Source organism: Chrysemys picta, chromosome 1 (assembly GCF_011386835.1).
Source record: "Chrysemys picta bellii isolate R12L10 chromosome 1, ASM1138683v2, whole genome shotgun sequence".
Classification (NCBI taxonomy): Eukaryota; Metazoa; Chordata; order Testudines; family Emydidae; genus Chrysemys; species Chrysemys picta.
The window spans coordinates 34,181,256-34,201,773 of NC_088791.1; positions in this window are offsets into that span (position 1 = coordinate 34,181,256).

Below are 20,518 nucleotides of genomic sequence, written 5' to 3' on the forward strand. Positions count from 1 at the left end.
ATCCCATCTTTCCCCACTCCACACATAAACACACTTTAAAAACACTTATGCTATTAAGATTGCAATGTCAAGCAATCAAAAGTTATGAAACACCCCTTTCTGTGTATGAATTATGATACAATCTAATTACATAATCACATACTATTTTTCCAGAGTATCCCTGCCTCTTTCGGGGCACAGAATAGAGGTGCTTCCTTAATGAGCATCTATTCAATATTTCGTTTCCCCTTCATTGTTCAATGTGTGGACCTGCAGGTACACTGTTCAAACCCTGTTCTGAAGAGAGAATTATGAATTTTTCTATGGGGCTCATCACTATAGCATCCGAATGCTTCACAAATATTAATTCACTTATTTTCACAACTTCTGAGATGAGTGAGAATTATCCGCATTTTACAGATGGGGAACTGAGGCCCAAAGAGATTAAAGGTCAAAGGTATCCACTAATTTTGGCTACACAATTTGACATACCTAGGACCTGATTTTTCAGAGTACTTAGCATTACATAGCAATTTTTATATTTAAAGCACAGATCCCATTGACTTCAATTATAGCTGGGAGTGCTGAGGGTCTATTGTGGTAATTGAGCCTACAAAATTAGCCCTAATTTTGTGTTTAAGTTAATGTTACAATAACCTATAACAACAATTGTTGATGAGAGAAGGTACAAAAGAGAGACAGACTGAATTAGCCTAAATAAAAAGGACTACTAACATAATTAAAGGACTCTGTTAAGATTATGCTTGGTAAACAAAACAAAAAAATGTGACTCCAGAAATCAGATGGTAAAACGAAAATTAGGCCTAATTAGTGAACAAAATAATGAGGCTATTTTAATCTACCACTTCCTTTTTGAGTCCTTGAAAAAAGACTTGGGGGGAAAAAATTGGCTGCTGGAGCAAACTCCACCATCATGGCTATCACCTCCACCGTCTCCTGGAACCCAATACCTCCTTTATCCTAATTCTGAGAGATGAGAGAGTGTCCCAGATAATACCACCACCTCCACCAGTTTCAGCTAAATCTCAAACACTACCTGGGATGTGAGATTTTGTTTGAGGCCTCCACCCTCCAGGGTGTCCTTTTCCTCCCCTATCTTATTTCTTTTCTTCCCTATCTCTCTTCATTTTATTTCTATTTAATAACAGTGTGTCTTAGTTTGCCAAGACTGTATATTATTGCAACACTGCCATAAAAGACCAGAAAGAGGCAGTTAAGTGCAATGCCTTACACAGCCTAATGCTCAGGGCCAGCTTTAGGACCTGCGGGGCCCGATTCCGCGGTCCGGGTCTTAGAATCATAGAATCATAGAATATCAGGGTTGGAAGGGATCTCAAGAGGTCATCTAGTCCAACCCCCTGCTCAAAGCAGGACCAATTCCCAACTAAATCATCCCAACCAGGGCTTTGTCAAGCCGGGCCTTAAAAACCTCCAAGGAAGGAGACTCCACCACCTCCCTAGGTAACGCATTCCAGTGCTTCACCACCCTCCTAGTGAAATAGTGTTTCCTAATATCCAACCTGGACCTCCCCCACTGCAACTTGAGACCATTGCCCTTGTTCTGTCATCTGCCCCCACTGAGAACAGCCGAGCTCCATCCTCTTTGGAACCCCCCTTCAGGTAGTTGAAGGCTGCTATCAAATCCCCCCTCATTCTTCTCTTCTGGAGACTAAACAATCCCAGTTCCCTCAGCCTCTCCTCATAAGTCATGTGCTCCAGACCCCTAATCATTTTTGTTGCCCTCTGCTGGACTCTTTCCAATTTTTCCACATCCTTCTTGTAGTGTGGGGCCCAAAACTGGACACAGTATTCCAGATGAGGCCTCACCAATGTCGAATAAAGGGGAATGATCACGTTCCTCGATCTGCTGGCAATGCCCCTACTTATACTGCCCAAAATGCCGTTAGTCTTCAGCGGCACTTCGGCAGCGGAGGGTCCGCTCCGTGTCTTTAGCCCATTTCAGCAAACTTTTTCTCTTCTCCCCCCACACCCGCAAAAGTTATCTTTAATGCCATATAAGAAACTGTTGAACCAGGGTTTTTTCATTTAAAGACTATCCCCAGCTAAAGTGTTGTTAAAGGAGTGTTGTTAAAATGAAAGCTTTACTTAATACCTTACATTTCAAATGCTTTGACTATTTTCCTTCTTTTCTATATCTTCAATAAAAGGTTAAAGGGATTTTGTAATGGTGTGTTTGTCATGGTATTAAACAGGCTAAGGTCTCTGTGTACCAAACCCCAAACCTTATTTAAAATTGTTTAATGTTGGATAGTGACTGTGTTATCTTAACACCTTTGACTCTTTAGGCACATCTAAATTAATACAACCAATCTCAAGTCAGGCACCCAGAAAATAAGAACACAGTTGGAGACCACCTGTGAAAAGTTTGGTTTAAATGACTTGCATAGCATTACATAGGAACTCTGTGATACAGGCCAAATTTTAAGACCCTGCTCCAAAGCATGGGGGAGCACTAGAGCTTTTCAAAGTAAAGGTTGACAGAATTTTTTCACCTGGCAAAACAATGTATTTTTCCTTACCCTCGTTCTTGGAAATTTTGGCTTAAAATTTCCAGAAAAATTCAACCTGAAGCAGACACCCAAGTATGAAATTGTCAGCCTGAGTTGTTGCAGTTTGGCAAAGTTATAAGCAACTGAAAACAAAGTCTTATAATGGGAAATTCTATCAGCCCTGCCTGTAATTGACTTATATATAGAGAGAGAATAATTAAGGTACTTACTGCGCATACATTCTCTTTTATTTTGTTTTATATTACATAAATATGTAAATAAGTATCCATTTTTCCACTTGACAATCGGGCTTGCCAAAGGCTGCTAGCTAAAAAGTGGGAAATATTTGGTTTAGCTGAAGTAAGTAAATTTTACTACTTATAATGGAGTTTTTATGCAGGGGCACTAATAGAAAACAATTGTGGTATTGGTTTTCTGTGTAAGGAATGTTTATTGATTAGAGTTCTATCCAACCCCCATTCATTCTTTTCCTCTGTGACTGGACATCCGGGGTACAACCCAGAACTGTGGGACCATTGTTCCCCCTAACTCTCCAACCTGGGCTGACTCTCACAATGCTTTGCCAGTGACAAGCAGTGAAGCCCTCTAGGCTCTGTTATCCCTCAGCCAGCAGCATACAGAGGCACACCCAGCTAAGTTTCATGAAGGCTCCCTAAACCACTCATGAACCATACACAGGGAAACAGCTAAAAATCTCCCAAGCCCCCTGCCTTACACCCCAGAAATATACTGTGTTACACTGCTCAAGACCTTCTCTTGAACAGTGCACACTTATTAATTATTTCGCCACTTTGTCAAAAGAAAGTGGACATGCACCAACCTTTGTTACATGAGCAGATTTTCCAAGCTCTTTAGACAAACTCACTGGTAAGGATAAAACATTAAATACATTTATTAATTACAGAAAGATAGATTGTAAGTGATTATAAATGGTAGGCATAAAGGTCAGAAATAGTTACCAAAGAAAATAAAAAGTCAGCATGCTGTCTAAATCCTAAACCTTATTAGACCAAGCAGTATTTGTATCAAGCAGTTTTTATCACCCCTATGGGTGTTGCAGGCATGTTACAGTCCTTAATATGCAGGCTGAATTTCCTTCTCAGCCCAGGACCAGCCACTTCAGTTTAAGTCTTTGTCTTCCCAGCATTCTTCAGCATAGGTGGGGGAGGAGAGAGGTAATCACATGATACCACTGTCCCTTATTTTATACCCTCAGTCCATGTGCCTGGAAAAGACTAGCCCAGACATGTTATGGTGAGCCTTGCTGAGTCACAGAGTTGAGCAATCCTCCCCTCCCCTGTTGTGGGCTTGTGCAGCTGAGTCATAGTGTTGAGCAACCCCCATTGTGTGGTGCTTGTGCAACTCTCTTACAGAATTGTAAATCCCTTGTTTACAACTCCGCTGCTGATTAGTGGTCATTTAATGCCCACCTGGATGTGGGTCAACTCCTTTGTTGTCACTAGAGAACTAGCAGTGGGCAACTCTCAACATATTTCAATAACAACCATACAGCAAAATTTCATAACTTCATATACATTAACAATATACATATTTTGACAGAACAATGGGCTTTAGCAGATCATGACCTTTCCTATGATATTTTACATGGCTGCTTTGTATGAAATATTACAACCATATATGAATGATGAATATGGGGGTTACAGGGCACCAGGGCCGAAGCAACAAAGAATATGGCCCCCTCCAAACGGTGGCCCCCTCCGAACATATGTCCGGGCGGGGCCCCTTACAATGCAGAAACTGGAATGCGGTATTTATTTTGCCACTTTTAGGGGGCCCCCTTCATTGCGGGGCCCCCTCCGGTCGGAGGGTACGGAGGGTGCTCGCTACGCCTCTGCAGGGCACTACTTTGAGATACAATGCTCCTGGCCTTTGGAACCTTCATGGGCTTCTGAAGCTATGCAGACATTGGGTAATTTTGCCTCAGTAGTTGTTTCATCATAGTCCTGTTATCCAAGTCTGTTCCCTTCCTGAGAATGGCGTTATAGTTCACATTGCAACCCAGGTGATATTAGGACATGCAGTTAGTGCATTAAATATCATAACACTAACTGAAGGTCAAGTCATTCCTTGCTGATTGCTACAAGGGATATCCATCACCTTCTCTACCAGTGATCAAAGGAACAGATCCTTTTACTTTCATCAATGTTCCCTCTCCAGTAATTGGGTTTGGAAATCCTAGACACTTCAAATAAGAGGATTTTGTTAGTTTGGTCAGGCCCTGGATCCATTTGTCCCTTCCCTTTGTAGGATTAAGGGACAAATGAATTACATGATGATTATACAAGCACTAGGGCTGAAATAGCTTCAGAGGGCTCTGTCTCTTCATGAGAAAGATATACATTGGCCCAAAATAGGAAGAAGCAGTACATGAGAAGGTCATTTCCCTAGCTTCCCACTGGCTCCCCATGCCTTGCTACAGCTGCAGAACATCCAGCTTCAGTTGGAGATTTGGATGGTTTTAGGGGGCAGGCATGGCTGTCCTTTGGGCATTGTATTTCTCCTGAATATGTTGGCCCACTGCATACCCATTATCTTTGTGAATTTGGACTTTACACTGATATCTGGTGCTTCTTGTTAGGGCCCCAAAATATTATGATCAGTGAATTAGTCCTCAAGTACCACTGATATTATTAGTCTATGTTCAGAGAGATTCACTGTGCAATGTGAACTATAACTGTACACTTAACATTTTGGAACCACAAATCTCCAGCAGCAAGAAGCGTTCTGAATTAAAACAAAACAAAAATCTGACATGCCATATACATAAAGAAAGCAAACAAAAATATAATCTTCAATCACGTTTCATAAAGGCATTCACATGGATTTGGAGACTGTGCCACTGAGTGGTACCATTAAGGCACCACTCAGTGGCACAGGTTATCATCAGTCTACTATTATTAGGCTCGTGCATTAGGAGGATTGTGAATGCTGCTTGAACTGTCAGTGCAGAACGAAAATACTTGCTGAGATGGAATTCAATAAAGGCATCTCACTGTTCTCTTCGTGTCAGGCTTCAGTGACTGTCTTCCTTGGAATTTGGAGTTAATGATAATGTTAAGATCAGATTTAAACCGTAATAAAAAACTGTACATTTTCCACAGATCTAGTGGTAGGACACCTGTGGGAGACATTAATAATGCCATTTGTTAGCTCACTTTTGCAAGTGGTGTCAAATATGCAGCTGAAATTAGACTCATAAAAATGTGTTTGAAGGAGCAGAGATGAAAAAAGCTGAAATATTGCAACTAGTTTCCATTTAGAGAGCGCTATGCTGTTGGGAAAGTAAAATAGAAAACCAAGTACTTTTCTATTAGAAATAAAATGGATGAGGACATGTAATGAAAGCTAAGGCTTGTATTTATTTATACTAGTGCCAGTTGGTTACATGCAGGATGTCTCTTTAATGGATTACACAGTGCCCTTAGCTAATTTGAATTATATTAAGGCAATCAGGTCTAAAATGGGACATATAAGCAATAAAGTCAATAAGGTCTCCAGAGCTTTTATTCCCACTCACCTGAGAAGTCTGCTTCTGAGATATGCAGTTCTTCTAAAGGTTTGGAGATTTTGTGTGTCTACGATTTGGCTGCTGTCATGTCAAATTATTGTATATCTAAGAACATCACCCCCGTTTAAAATATTGTGCATATTAGCTCAAAATTTGCATATTCAACTGAATCTTGACTGTGTAAATTCTACCATTTGTGTGCACTACTATTAATGCAAAATAAAAATGCTCCTATCAAATAAATCATTTGACACATAGAGGCCTTATTTTTAAATTTCTCTTTTATTGATGTAGGTATTCAGGACCCTGGTTTTACATTCCTTCTGAAAGACAATAACTCCAGCAGTATAATGCCACTCAACATCATGCTGGGGTACTGATTCAGCACTGAGTCAGAAAGAAGATGGGCACCTCATGCCTCACCAATGCCACTTTTTCCAGCAAACTGAACTTTTCACTGGAGCACTTGCATTCATCCCTGGGCAATATGACTAGATCACAGTACAAGAGATGATAAAAGATAAAGCAAACCAACAAAAAGAGTTCCAGAGTTAAGCAAGATCACTAAGCAAGCTCAGTAGTAAATAAACAAAGGGTGGAAAATTAAAAAAAACTAGCATGGCTTTCAGTGAAAAGATAGGTGGCACTAGAGACAAAATTCTTTGCACAAATGTTTCACTGTTTGCAACCCTTTGATGAGATATCAAGCTTTCACTACCTCCTTTAGTCATTGAAAACTTCAGTGTGTACAGTTTGGTAAATCTGAAGATTAGTTTGGCAATGACAACAATAAACAGGCTGCTCAAGGCCCTACCAGTGTTGTTAAATCTGGTCTTTGCCAAAATGAAGATAGATTATATTTTGGAATGAGAAGTTAGAAGAGCATGTTGCATATCTTTTAACAAATGATGAGGTCAGGAACTGTGTGAACGTAAGAGCTATCAATGGAACAAGAAACATGATTCATAGCAGTGGTAAGAAAATGAAAGTTGTTTAGTTATGTGTGAAGAATGGAGATGGAACTTTGCCAAAGGCAGTGCTTCAGTGAACATGAACGGAAGAAGCACAAGCAGCTGACAGCAAAGGAAAGGGTGGGATGGTCAGACCCATTAGCAGGTACACTCAGAAGTTAGAGCAGAAGCAAAAATAAAATGAAATCATGTTATTTATTTTTGAAAGAGTGTTCCATAAAGTGTATCCCTAACTGTACTACAGCTTTAATAGCAATGCAATGTTATAGTGACCTAACTACAAAACTGGGAGTCCAGGGCAAAATCCTGAGTTTGTTGAAGTCAATTGGAGTTTCATCATTGTTTTCAATAGAGTCAGCATTTAACCCCAGGAATTTTTTCCAGCTCTACTACTGGCTACAGTGCTACTTATGGCAAGAGACAAGCCAATATTGTCATAAGTCGTTTCTAATTTTTAGTGCCCTAAGTCTCTGTGGATACCCAACTAGAGACATATTTGGCCTGATTTTCAGAGGTGCAGAGTATTCACATTTGTTATTGACTGCTGCAGAAACTGTGACTGCTTAGTCCCTCTAACGATGGAGCCACTAAGGTTCTGAGCACCTGCAACTTCCATTGACTTCAGTTGAAGTTGTAGAGGTTCAGCACTTCTGAAAATCAGGCCTCAAGTTGAGCACCAAAAATTACTAAAATTGGCCCATTGTATTTCCAGAACTGTATTATTAGTACACATCCAAGTCATCTTCCATAAAACCAAGAAGAAAAATGCTGGAACTGAGGAGAGAGATAAGGAACTCCTGCTTCAAGATAAATGCTACTTCATAGAGTAACAAATATAATTCATTAAAATTCTATGCAATTGATATGCACTACACCAGGGATCGGCAACCTTTGGCACGCGGCCCGCCAGGGTAAGTAACTGATGGTACCCTGGCGGGCCAGGCCAGTTTGTTTACCTGCCACATCCACAGGTTCAAATGATCGCAGCTCCCACTGGCCGCGGTTCGCCGCTCCAGGCCAATGGGGGCAACGGGAAGTGGCAGCCAGCACATCCCTCGGCCTGCGCTGCTTCCTGCAGCCCCCATTGGTCTGGAGCAGTGAACCGCGGCCAGTGGGAGCCGCAATTGGTCGAACCTATGGACGCAGCAGGTAAACAAACCGGCCTGGCCCACCAGGGTGCTTACCCTGGCGGACCGCATGCCAAAGGTTGCCGATCCCCGCACTACACCATATTTTGTGTTTGTATTGTTTTATGATTTTGACGGGGGGCAAGAATATGAAAGAGATGCTATTTGGTTGGGATAAATACAGTTCTGATATTTGGTGTCAATTATATCACTGGGAAAGTAGAAATTAATGACTATATATATATATATATAGTGTATATGTATACTTTATTTCCATATTCTCCATTTAGTAGGTTTAAGAGTACCCATTATTTAAAGCCCACTATTTATATCATTCTTTGTGTCCATCAGTCTTGTTCTTTAAACAGTTTGGATATGTTTTGACTTTGGAACCGACTTCTTGAGATATCTTGATTTGACCATCAGTGCCTCAGTAACATCAAAATAATGATCATCGTATATTTTACATTTCACTGAACATTGTATCAAAATAATATTCATATAGGTCTCACCATTGCAAATTATTTAGAGTTAAAGTTGCAGTTTTGAATATATTGAACCAGAACAGCTATATACTTCCCCACAAAAGACCATGCAAAGGGAGAACTTCATTTTTACTACATTGCTTTTCTGTCTAGAGGGAGTTCTATTTCCATTTTATATATTTTCAGAATGTCTTCTGTTTACTAAATTTATGGGCTAAAGAGAATAGTACAACCTGTATATCCAGATTTATTGCCATCAGAGTTTTACACTACACCAGACAAAGAAAGTATGTCGCTTCTGTGCATTAGAAATGCAATGTATGTGAGGAAAAAAACACTTCACTATAAATTACCAAATGAGGCTTTCTGATTTATAGGCGTTCTTCCTCCAAGCCATTGTGATTAATGTCACCTTCACCCTATGCTTTGGTCACACATCATGCACAAACTATAATGTTATAAGTAAAATAATTTATATTGTTAATTGTGTAACTGTACTAAGAAAGGGAGGTGATATAGATCCTTGGGAAACAGCGTACTTAGAAATCAAAGAGCAAAATCATTTTTAATGAGACAGGAGTAGGCAAGAAAAAATGTCTGGTTCAAATATATTATTTATTTAAATGTAACAAGACACATATCCCCAGCTCTAGCCTGAGTGCCACCAGTGACCATAGCTGTGGAGGTATCACATGGGGTAGACATGTCTCAAGCCATTTAGGGATTAAAACTGTAGGCCAAAACCAATACTCTAGTCTAAACTTTGCCAGAAACCAATAAGCAAAGCAACTAGAGCTGATCACAGAGCACTGATGTCATGTCCACTTCATAATACACAGGCATTTGGCATTAGCTTCAGTTTCCAGATGGATTTAAAGTAATGTCATGTTGAGTGTATCATATTAGTAAATCTTGAAATAATAAAGGGTATGGATAATTGTAACGAGGTCTGCATCTCGTAGAGAAGGTTGCAACCTCATGGGTAGGAACAAATGGAAAAAAGTTATCCTCGTCATTGCAACAGCAAGCCTTCTAAGTTGTGAACTTGAATAACAGACAAACAACTCTAATAAAAAGGGAATAATTGGGCCCACTGTATATAAAAACGCAGAGGACAACGGTGGACATGCATGCAGGAAATATGCATGAGGGCACAGTGTGGCCTCTTGCCTTTTAATTAGTTTGTAAACCACTATACTTTTCCTGATAGAAAATGTGCAAGGGACAAGAAAGATTTTATATTTCTAAAGATAATGCTAGAATAATAAATGTGGGCTAAATTTTGGCTTTCCCACAAACCCCTCATAAGCACCAGTGCATGGTTGTCCTGCCCTAGGAGCAGCTCAAAGTCACAATATGGTCCTTGGTTCCCCAGCTAACTCCAAAGGAAAATAACATGTGCCAGCCCTATACCTTATGTGTCTTACTTCCCCGTCGGCACTGGCTCAGCTGCACTTACGAGGGAACTGCGGGGTGGACAACTCTATGCACTCCCCACTCCTGTCTGCCCACTCTCCACCCACCTAAGTGGGAGGGAGTGTAGTGGCCCCATGGAGGCTTCTCCGTCTCCTGCTCTACAAACCATGATGTAGGTAGCTCGTGCAGAGGAATACATACATCCCCTTACTCCACTGCATGAATGTGTAAGGTCCATGACCGTCTTTCCCTTTATTTATAAACCATTCTGCTCCCAAATCTTTACTACTAAATAAACAAGTGAAAAATAAAATCAAATTAAAACCATAAAGCAAACACGAAACAGATAAAGGGCTGTAGTCTGGTCTCAAGGATACCAGTGAGAATCTGGATTAGCTGCACTGGCTTCACTGGAAATTGAGGATACTCAGCACTATACAGGATCAGGCTCTGTGTGCAGAAATTAGTTCAAAATATTCAAGAAACCAAGTTATGATACATCATTAAAATAAAAAGTAGCATAAGATTTTTTCTTAAGCAAAAAAAAATATTAAAGGTTGTTATCCCAGGAAATGAATATGCTATGTTATGAGATGTTAGCAAACACTCTAGAAATCACTAATCATAAACTGTAAGACTATTCAAATGATGTAAGACAACAATTACAATGGGCTTTAAAAAAAAGAGAGGAGGTAAACTAACTGAACTGCAAAATGCACAGGTGAAAATGAAAGACACTTAGGAAACATGTAACGATGATGGATTCTACTGTATGTGCATTTCAGTAAATACTGTACTGTCAGAAAAAAATGACAACAGACACTAATTACATTAAGCAGAGATGAAGATGTGATTCAAAATTTTAGTGAGCATATTTCCATATTTAATTGGGAACAATAAGAAAAAAAATGATGACAAAAATACTTATGGGAGTCAAAAATGAAAATGAGGATAAAATAGTATATTTAGGTTATAAAAATATATATCGCCAAGAGCAATAGGGTTGAGGTAACAAATCAGAAGGGAAAAGATCAGCCCTCTGAAGAGCAAGAGAGGGGAATTAGATTTTTGGAAACCATCTGACAAAGTTCCCCATGGAGATTAATGTCTAAAGTGAAGTGTCATTGGAGGTGGGAAAAGTTGGATCACTGATTCAAAACAAAATAATAAAACTGACTGGAGGGCAGATAAGAAAAAAACATTAATAAACACAAACTTTTCAGGCTAGAGACAACAAACTATATGCTTTTATGAGTGGGGGGACAAGTCTGGCTTTCCATTGTTTAATCTGCAATCTGGAACTGGTTCAAACACAGAGAAGTTTGCAGTCTGCTGTTGATCACAAAGTTTGTGGAACTTAAAGAACCTGAATGGGGTTCCTCCTCCTCCATGATCTGGGGGTTGGGTTCAAAAGCAAACGATTCTTCTAAGGCTGACTTGTGGGAGCAGGAGGCCTTCCTACCCTATGTGGATTTACTCCCAGAGTGCAATTTCTTCCTATTTGGCTACGTGCCTGGTCCCCTCTTGCTGCACTCACTGGGGTGATGGGGTCTCATAGTGACAAACTCTTCTTGATAGTGTGGATTAACAAGAGTGGCTGGGTTAAGAGGACTTTGATTTCCACTTGAGCCATTCACTCAGCTCTAGTGTAAATGTTCTGGATGATGGGATAGGAAGCAAGATTTCCAAGTTTGCTGGGGACAATAAATAATATTTCCATCAAGTGCATAGCACACTAATTAGACCCTCTTACCCCCCCCCCCCCACGCCGCCATGTACTCTGTGGCAAAATGGAACCAAATTACAGAGCTACAACCCCTAAATTCCTGTGTAACAACATAACATATACCACCACAAAGTACCCTTCATTCCTATGCTTCCATCACCCCCATAAGCAGGCACAACTATGGCTTATACTTGAAAATACTCTAATGTAAAACTCATTGTTGACTATTTTAGAGGATGGTCTCTTTTGTGTGGTTTAGGTGGCCTGACTGTACCCCCCTGAGCCTTCACTCTTGTGATATCCTACCTCAAAATCTTCCCTGCATATGTTCCAGGGAAGAGGAGATCTTGAGTTTACTTGAGTGGCTCGTCTCCCCACCTCCTTAGGCCTCAGTTGTTGCACTGTTCCCCAGACAGTCCAGCTTTCCAGCATATGCTTCTGGCTCCCCTTGGCTGCATGTTGGAATCCAGCTCTGGCTCCATGAAACACTGCAGACATCAAGCAGTGTATTTCAACTGACTCCCCATTGTGGGGAAAGCTGGAGAGCAGACGTCAGGGGCAGACAAGTCTCAGGAGGACAAGGAGACAGAAAACAAAATGTTGAGCACCTGGCTGTAGCCATGCTGCAGATTCCATACCAGGAGTACTGCATTTTGCAGCATGTTGTAAACATGCCAAATTATGTGGCAATGGAACTGGGGAGTACATGGGCTCTGGCTCAGTTGAATGAGGCAGAAGGGTTAGAAACATAATTTTTAGTAAATGAAAGAGATTCTGGAGCCCAATTCTGAGGAATGGGATGAATTCTGCAGTAAATTCTGTGGTTGCGGAATCATCTCTTTTCTGATTCCTGAGAAAGAACAAGCTATTGCCAGTTCAGAATGGCTGAATTGTGACAAAAAGGGATCATATGACACATACCTTTCTTGGGTTTGGTCTTTTTTAAAAATCATCAGGCACTGTGATGGAAATGATACATGTAAATTCTTCAAATGGCATTGTCAAGGAGCACAAAAGCAACAGTATATTATGTAAACATTGGAAAACCTAACATATGGAATAATATACCAGGAGAGGCCATTAAAGCAATGGAGCAAGAAACATCAATATGTTCAGAAGACAGGTAGATGAGTACCAAACAAGAGAAGATGAAACTGTCTGGGGAGTACATAGACAATTGAGGAAAGTCAATAGGGATCAATTGGGATCAATCAATCAGTTTCCGTGTTCCTGTGATTTTATGTTCATTGTTTATATCTCACTAGTCCTCAGCTATGCAGTGCATAATATGCTTTGATGGGTAGCAATTTTGCATTAATTCCACTGACTTTGTACATTATATTCAGTTTAAAGTAATTGACTATCATGCTGACCAATATTGACTCATTGTTTTCTTGTACTCCCCGGTCACTCTGTCTCTATCCATCTGTTGTCTCTTATCATATACTTAAATTGCAAGCTCTGTGGGGCAGAGGCCATCTTTTTATTTGGTGTTTGTACAGTACCTAGCATAATGGGGTCCCAGTCCATAACTGGGGCTCCTAAGAAACTTGATAGTACAAATTATAAATAATAAAAATCAAAACAAAATAAAAATTACCAAATGGTATGTCTAATGTCTACCTACTAATGAATTAGGTTTATATAAAAGGAAACATTTTGGTTTCATGTAATGTTTGTGAACAGATACAGAATGTTTGTTCTGGGAGATTACACTAACACATAGGAAAGGTGTGTGTTTTCCTGATATGCAGATACATGTAGAAAGGTGTATGTGTTATGTTCAATAATAATGGGAATAGCTATTCCCAAGTAATGAGAATTTTTAAAAAGAGTTTGTGCTAAAATTTTGTATAAGTGTTTCACATTCCAAAGAACAGAAAGTAAACACCAGCTCTTAGGTAAACTAATTTATGCAAGAACTGGGGTGGAAAACTATCCCTATTATTCTCTGAGAGATTACACCAAATAATATTAATTTAATTAAGACCTGAAATCAGATTTATGTCATTAATTTATGCTGTCTGTAATCAAGATGATTGAGTAGCTTCTTCAGCTCATAGACTAAACCAAGTGTGAGGTTATGTGCTGAATTCAACTAGTGAGCAGGAGTGAACAGGATGGGATGTTAATATTTTATTATATAAGCTTGTTTCTGGATACAGTTAGAGCTGACAGTGAGCTAGATTTCTTTATCTCTAGGGGATTTTCTTTTCAAAAGGAAGACAAAAGAGAAAGTACTTGTTTCTCAATATTTAATACAGTCTTTACACTATCATTCCATGGGGTATCTTCATTAAATAAAGAGCATGATCTTCACTGAGAATTCTCATTGACAGCAATATGATTTCCAAAGCCAGAACAATAGCAGAATTGGTCCCATAGTCTATAGGGTTAAGAATGCTTGTTGATACCAAAGATGATGTCAGTCATCTTTAAGACAATCAAAACAGGCTAGGAGAATGGGCACAAGACTGGAATATGGAATCCAATGATAACAACAGAGAAACATAGAGAAAAGCAGTCTATTATTTAGATGGTATTATGCCCAGTAAATAACAGCAGAAAAAAAAAGACTTTGGCGGCAGCAGTAATAATGAGAAAGTTGGAGCTCTGGTAGCACCAAAAAAGGGAAAATGGAAACATAAATAATATAAACAAAGGAATGTAACTACATGTCAGAGGTAATTATTTTCTTGTATAAGGACTTTGTTAAACTGTATTTATAGTATCATGTGCAGAACTGGGTACCAAGTCCAAAAGAAAATAATCTGACCCTAGAAAGGGTAAAGAAGATGACAACAAGTTTTAATTCTGCTGGGAATGAATTTCTTAGGAAACATTTCTGAACTGAACAAGTTTAGCCTTGAAAAAAATGTGCCGGGGGGGGGATTATCACACTAGATCTAACTAGAGGTTATAACAACTATCATACACTTTGGAGAAGGTGTTTTAGATTCTCAGCAGGGAGAATTACATGTGGCTATTATGAAGTTAAGGAGGTGTGATACTCTATACACACGTGTAGTCTCCATGGTCTCAGCTAGGTTGCACCAGTCTATGGTGGGATCAACTCAGCTGACACTATAAAAACTATAATGAGTTTGTGGGTAGAACATCTCACAACCACTTCCTGCTTAATAATCCTTGTTTTCCTGCAAAATTCAGATTCTCAATCATGAGCCCATGAAAAAGCATCTGAAATTAGGAGTCTGTAAGCCAGCTGCCCCATGTTGGCAACAGACGGGGGGTACACAGTTATGAGTCTATATCCAGGGATTTGCCTAGACATGCCCAGACAGGCCTATTTCTCCTGTGATCACCCTCTTCACAATATTTCACTGAAGGGGACCATGTGTGATCTCTGCCTAAAACTAAGAACTCACTTGTTGGTATGGTTATAGCAGGATGTATGTATGGAAAATATTTTAAGAATTATGTAACACAGAATATTGTGTTCCAAAGTTGCTGGAGGTGAAACTGGTCACCTGGTGTGTCTTGGATTTGCCACCCATTCCGACAATAGCCCACTGTCTCTCTGATGTCTGAGGAAGGGTGGGGGGGACACCCGGAAGCCACATATGTTGCTGCATCCCTTTTCCACAGAAAAGGAAGAGATGCAGGTGTGAAAGTTTCCCTCTAAGCACAGTTCTGGGGAACACAATCTGACCTTGCACTTTTTTAAAAATAGAAACCTCTTTGATTTCATTTCAATTTTTTTATATTGAATTTTAGAGCCTTTACAGAGAGAAAGTCTCTCATTTCAATACAATTCAGATTTCCACTCTTTCCTCCTTTGCTTATCTTTATCTCTCGAAGAATAATGGTACTATCTTAATTCAATTGCAATCATTTGAAGTGAAAAACTGCTCATCATTAATCTTATAGTGACAGGCCTTTTTGCAATTAAACTCCAAAGATATGTAATTCCTTATTAAAAGAGATTCGTTTAATGCTCAAATCACAAGTCAAATTTATCTGTTCTCATATACTTTGCCACTTGAGAGTAATAAGTTTGTATCTCACTTTAAATGTGTTGATTGCATTTGTATATGTCATGTGTATGCAAGCTGAAGTGGAGAAATTATTTTATTTATCTATAAGTCAATTTTAATTGATCAAAAAGTTACATATTTGTTATATTTGTAAACAATTCCAAAAAATAATGCCATGTACTCTGAAGTATAGGTTTAGAAGATGGATTTTTATTAGTTGGATTTTAAAGATGTGTTCTAATAACTGTCACACAAATTAGATGTAGTCTGTCTTTTTTGCCACTGTATAATATTATTTCAGACAAGAAAAGTATTTCTGGAGCAATGAACTTCTGAAAGAAAAGGTAAGGAACAGATAATTCACAGGGCAATACATCCCATTATTTTAAGCAATTTGCAATACAATTCATGAACAGCAGAACTCCATATTGAAAGGAAAAGGTGATTATTGGAATCTAGAATACAGAGATAAGAAATAAGTATAATATTCACACTTTTGAAGTTACCAGCAGCTATAAAAAGTACTTCATTCTAAAACAACTATGCTTGTTTGCTAAAGGAAAGTATCATATATGTGCTCTACTCCTTTTTCTCTGATCTAATGTTGGAGAGGTTGAAAAAAGGCCTCTCAAAATCACATTTCTTTCATAGATTCCATGGCCAGAAAGGACCATTGTGATCATCTAGACCAGGGGTTCTCCAACTGGCAGTCGGGACCCCTCAAGGGGTCGTGAGGTTATTACATGGGTGGTCACGAGCTGTCAGCCTCCACCCCAAACCCTGCTTTGTCTCCAGCATTTATAATGGTGTTAAATATATAAAAAAGTGTTTTTAATTCAGAAGGGGGGGGGGGGGGTCGCACTCAAAGGCTTGCTATGTGAAAGTACCTGTACAAAAGTTTGAGAACCACTGATCTAAAGACTGACCTCCAGTATAACACAAATTAAAGAACTTCCCCACAGTAATTCTTAAAGCATCTCTTTCAGAAAGAAAGACATCCAATCTTGATTTTAAAATTGCCACTGGTGGGCAATCCACTACAACCCTTGATAAACTGGTCTAATGATTAATTACTCTCACTCTTAAAAATGTACACCTTCTGTCCAGTCTGAATTTGTCTTTCTTCAAGCTCCCTGGAGATTGTTATGCCTTTCCCTGCTAGATTGAAGAGCCCATTATCAAACATTTGTTTCCCAGGTAGGTACTTATACACTGTAATCAGGTAACCCCTTAACCTTTTTTTAGTTAAGCTAAATAGATTGAGCTCCTTGAGTCTATCACTACAAGACATGTTTTCTAACCCTTTAATCATTCTTGTGGCTCTTCTCTGAACCCTCTCCAATTTATCATTTGACCAGTGGTCACATCAGTGCCAAACAGAGAGGTAAAATAACCTCTGTACTCCCACTTGAGGTTCCTCCTTTATAATTCCAAGGCTCATATTAGCCCTTTTAACAATAGTGGCAGACTGGAAGCTCATATTCAGCTGATTATCCCCCTCCCCCCAAATCTTTTTCAGTCACTTGTTCCCAGGATACAGTCCCTCCCTCATCCTGTTGTTATAGAATACATTGTGTTCCTAAATGTATAATTTCACATTTACCCATACTAAAAATGCATATTGTTTGTTTTTGTCCATCTTACCAGACAATTCAGATCCCACTGTTTCAGTGAACAGGCCTCTTCATTATTTAATATTCCCCCAATTTTGGGGTCATCTTCCAACTTTATCAGTGCTGATTTTATGTTTTCCAGGTAATTGATAAAAATGTAAAATAGCGTGCAGCCAAGAACCGATCCCTGGTGGACCCCACTAGAATCACACCTGCTTGGTGATTCCCCATTTACAGTTAAATTTTGAGATCTATCAGTTGGCACACATTAAATAGATTAAAAGCTAGTTATTTTAATTTCACAACATTCTAGATTTTTAATCAAAATGTTGTGTGGTACCAAATCAAATGCCTTGAAGAATACTAAGTATGTTACATCAACCCTATTACCTTTATCAACCCAACTTGTAATCTCATCAAAAAATCAAGTTAGTTTGACAGGATATGTTTTCCATATACCCATGTTAACTGGCATTAATTACATTCTCCTCCTTTAATTATTTTTAATCAAGTCCCATAACAGTCACTCCATTATATTGCCTGGGATCAACGTGAGACTGACAGGCCTATAATTACCCAGGTCATCCAGTTTACCCTTTTTAAATATTGGCACAATATTAGCTTTATCTCAGTCTTCTGGAACTTCCCTGGTGTTCCAAGAATTCTTGAAAATCAACATTAATGGTCCAGTGGGTTCCTCAGACAGCTCTTTTAAAACCCTTGAAACAAGTTATCCACACCTGCTGATTTAAAAATGTCTAACTTTATTATCTGCTGGTAAACATCCTCCTGAGATACAGGTGGAATGGAAAAAATGTTATAATATGATATGACTACTTCTGTTTTTTCCCCCAAATAGAGAACAAATATTTATTGAACACTTCTGTATGTTCTGCATTATTGATAATTGTACTATTTCCATCTAGTAATAGACCAATACAATTGATAGGATTCTTTTTGTTCTTAATATAATTAAGCTCCTTCTTGTGGTCCTTAACTCTGCTGACCATAGATTTTGCCTTGTGTCCCTTTGCTTCCCTTATCAATTTTCTACAATTCCTAGCTTTTGATTTATATTCATTACTATTAACTTCCCATTTGTTCTACTTCATAATTTTATATATACACACACACACATACAGAGAGAGCTATATTCATTTCTTTGGTTTTACTTGATTAGTAGCATCTTTGTGAAAATAATGTAAAAGGAAGGGTCATCAGCCCAAAGGATCAAGAGCCATGGTAGCTATACATTCTCTTTGATAAAGGGGAAATGATGCATTATATTGTAATTATGGGTTATCCATCTATGCATGCAATTGCCCATCTCATGAAGGTTGATGTTCCCACCTTTCCCACAGAACTAAAGCCCTCAAAGCAAAGATTTCAATCAACTCACCTACATAAACTGCTGTTCTCAACCTCAGTTATTTCCAGGTAATGTAATAAGAGGCTCACACCAATGGAGGAGTAGGAAGAACTATTTATATCCATTAGTTACCTAGCAAAAGACCCAGATAAAGCAACACAGCTGCCTAGCACCTAATAAATAATAATAATAATTAATGGAGATATCCCATCTCCTAGAACTGGAAGGGACCTTGAAAGGTCATCAAGTCCAGCCTCCTGCCTTCACTAGCAGGACCATGTACTGATTTTGCCCCAGATTCACCAAGTGGCCCCCTCAAGGATTGAACTCACAACCCTGGTCCCACACACTGCTTTTACTCATGCCTTCTCTGGCTCCTTGGCTTGTAAATTATATCTACTTAGACTCCCTTACATATCAGTAGAGTGGGTCTAGGAGTCAAAGTGAGCAAAAGAGGGTCTAACACCACTTTACACAAAATTTGGCCTTCAGTCTGTAAAGGAAATGGATTAAAGTCTTGTGAACCTAACCTTGGAACAACATTGGCTGTGTCTTGTCTTGGTTTGGCTTCCAGCAAGTCTAAGTTGTTCCTTTCCTAGGCTTATTCTGGAAATATTCAAACTGTATGTGTGTCAGTCAGGTACTTAGTGACATCTGAATAAATTCCCTTTTATTCCCAGGTGAAATATCTTGATCTGGAAGTATGTGTCCATCAGTTTTACTTTTGGCTCTTCACCAGTTATGAAAGGTCAGGCTTTAGGTACAAACGTACTCATTGAAAACTGTTTTTATTAACAAAGGGTAAATGTGCACCTTCTGCAAATCCTAAACCAGAAATAGGTGTGTAGTCAGGATCCCAGACAAAATAATAGAATTGCTGATATGGCACTCAATAAATAATTAAAGGAGGGTAATATAATTAATGCCCATTGTCATGGGTTTATGGAAAACAGATTCTGTAAAACTAACTTTTTTAAATGAGCTTACAAGTTGGTTGATAAAGGTAACTGTGTTGATGTAATAGACTTCTGTAAGGCATTTGACTTGGTACCACGTGACATTTTGATTAAAAAAATGAGAACACCACAAAATTAAAATGGCACACATTAAACTGATTAAAAACTAACTGACAGATCTCAAAATGTAATTGTTGATGGGGAATCATCATTGTGTAGGTGTGTTCATAGTGGGGTTCAACAGAGATGAGATCTTGGCCCTGCACTATTTAACATTGTTATCAATGACCTGGAAGAAAATCATCACTGATAAAGTTTGCTGTCAAAAATGGAGGAGTGGTAATTAAGGAAGAAGCCTGGTCACTGATACAGAGCAATCTGAATTGCTTAGTAAACTGGGCATTAGCAAATTATATGCATTTTAATACAGCCAAATGTGAAGTTATACATCTAGAACAAAGTATGCAGTCCATATTTACATGATGGCAAACTCTATCCTGGGAAGAAGTGACTGAATGAGATTTGGTAGTCATGGGAGATAGTCAGCTGAACAAGAGCTCCCAGATGCAACACTGTGGCCACAAAGGCTTATGTGATCCTTGAATGCATAAACAGGGGAATCAAGTAGGAATAGGAAGGTTATTTCACCTCTCCATTGAGCACTAATGTGACCACTGCTGGAATACTGTGTCCGGTTCTGATGTCCACAATTCAAGATAATTGATAAATTAGAGAGGGTTTAAAGGAGATCTATGAGACTGATTAAAGTGTTAAAAAACATGCCTTGTTGTGATAGATTC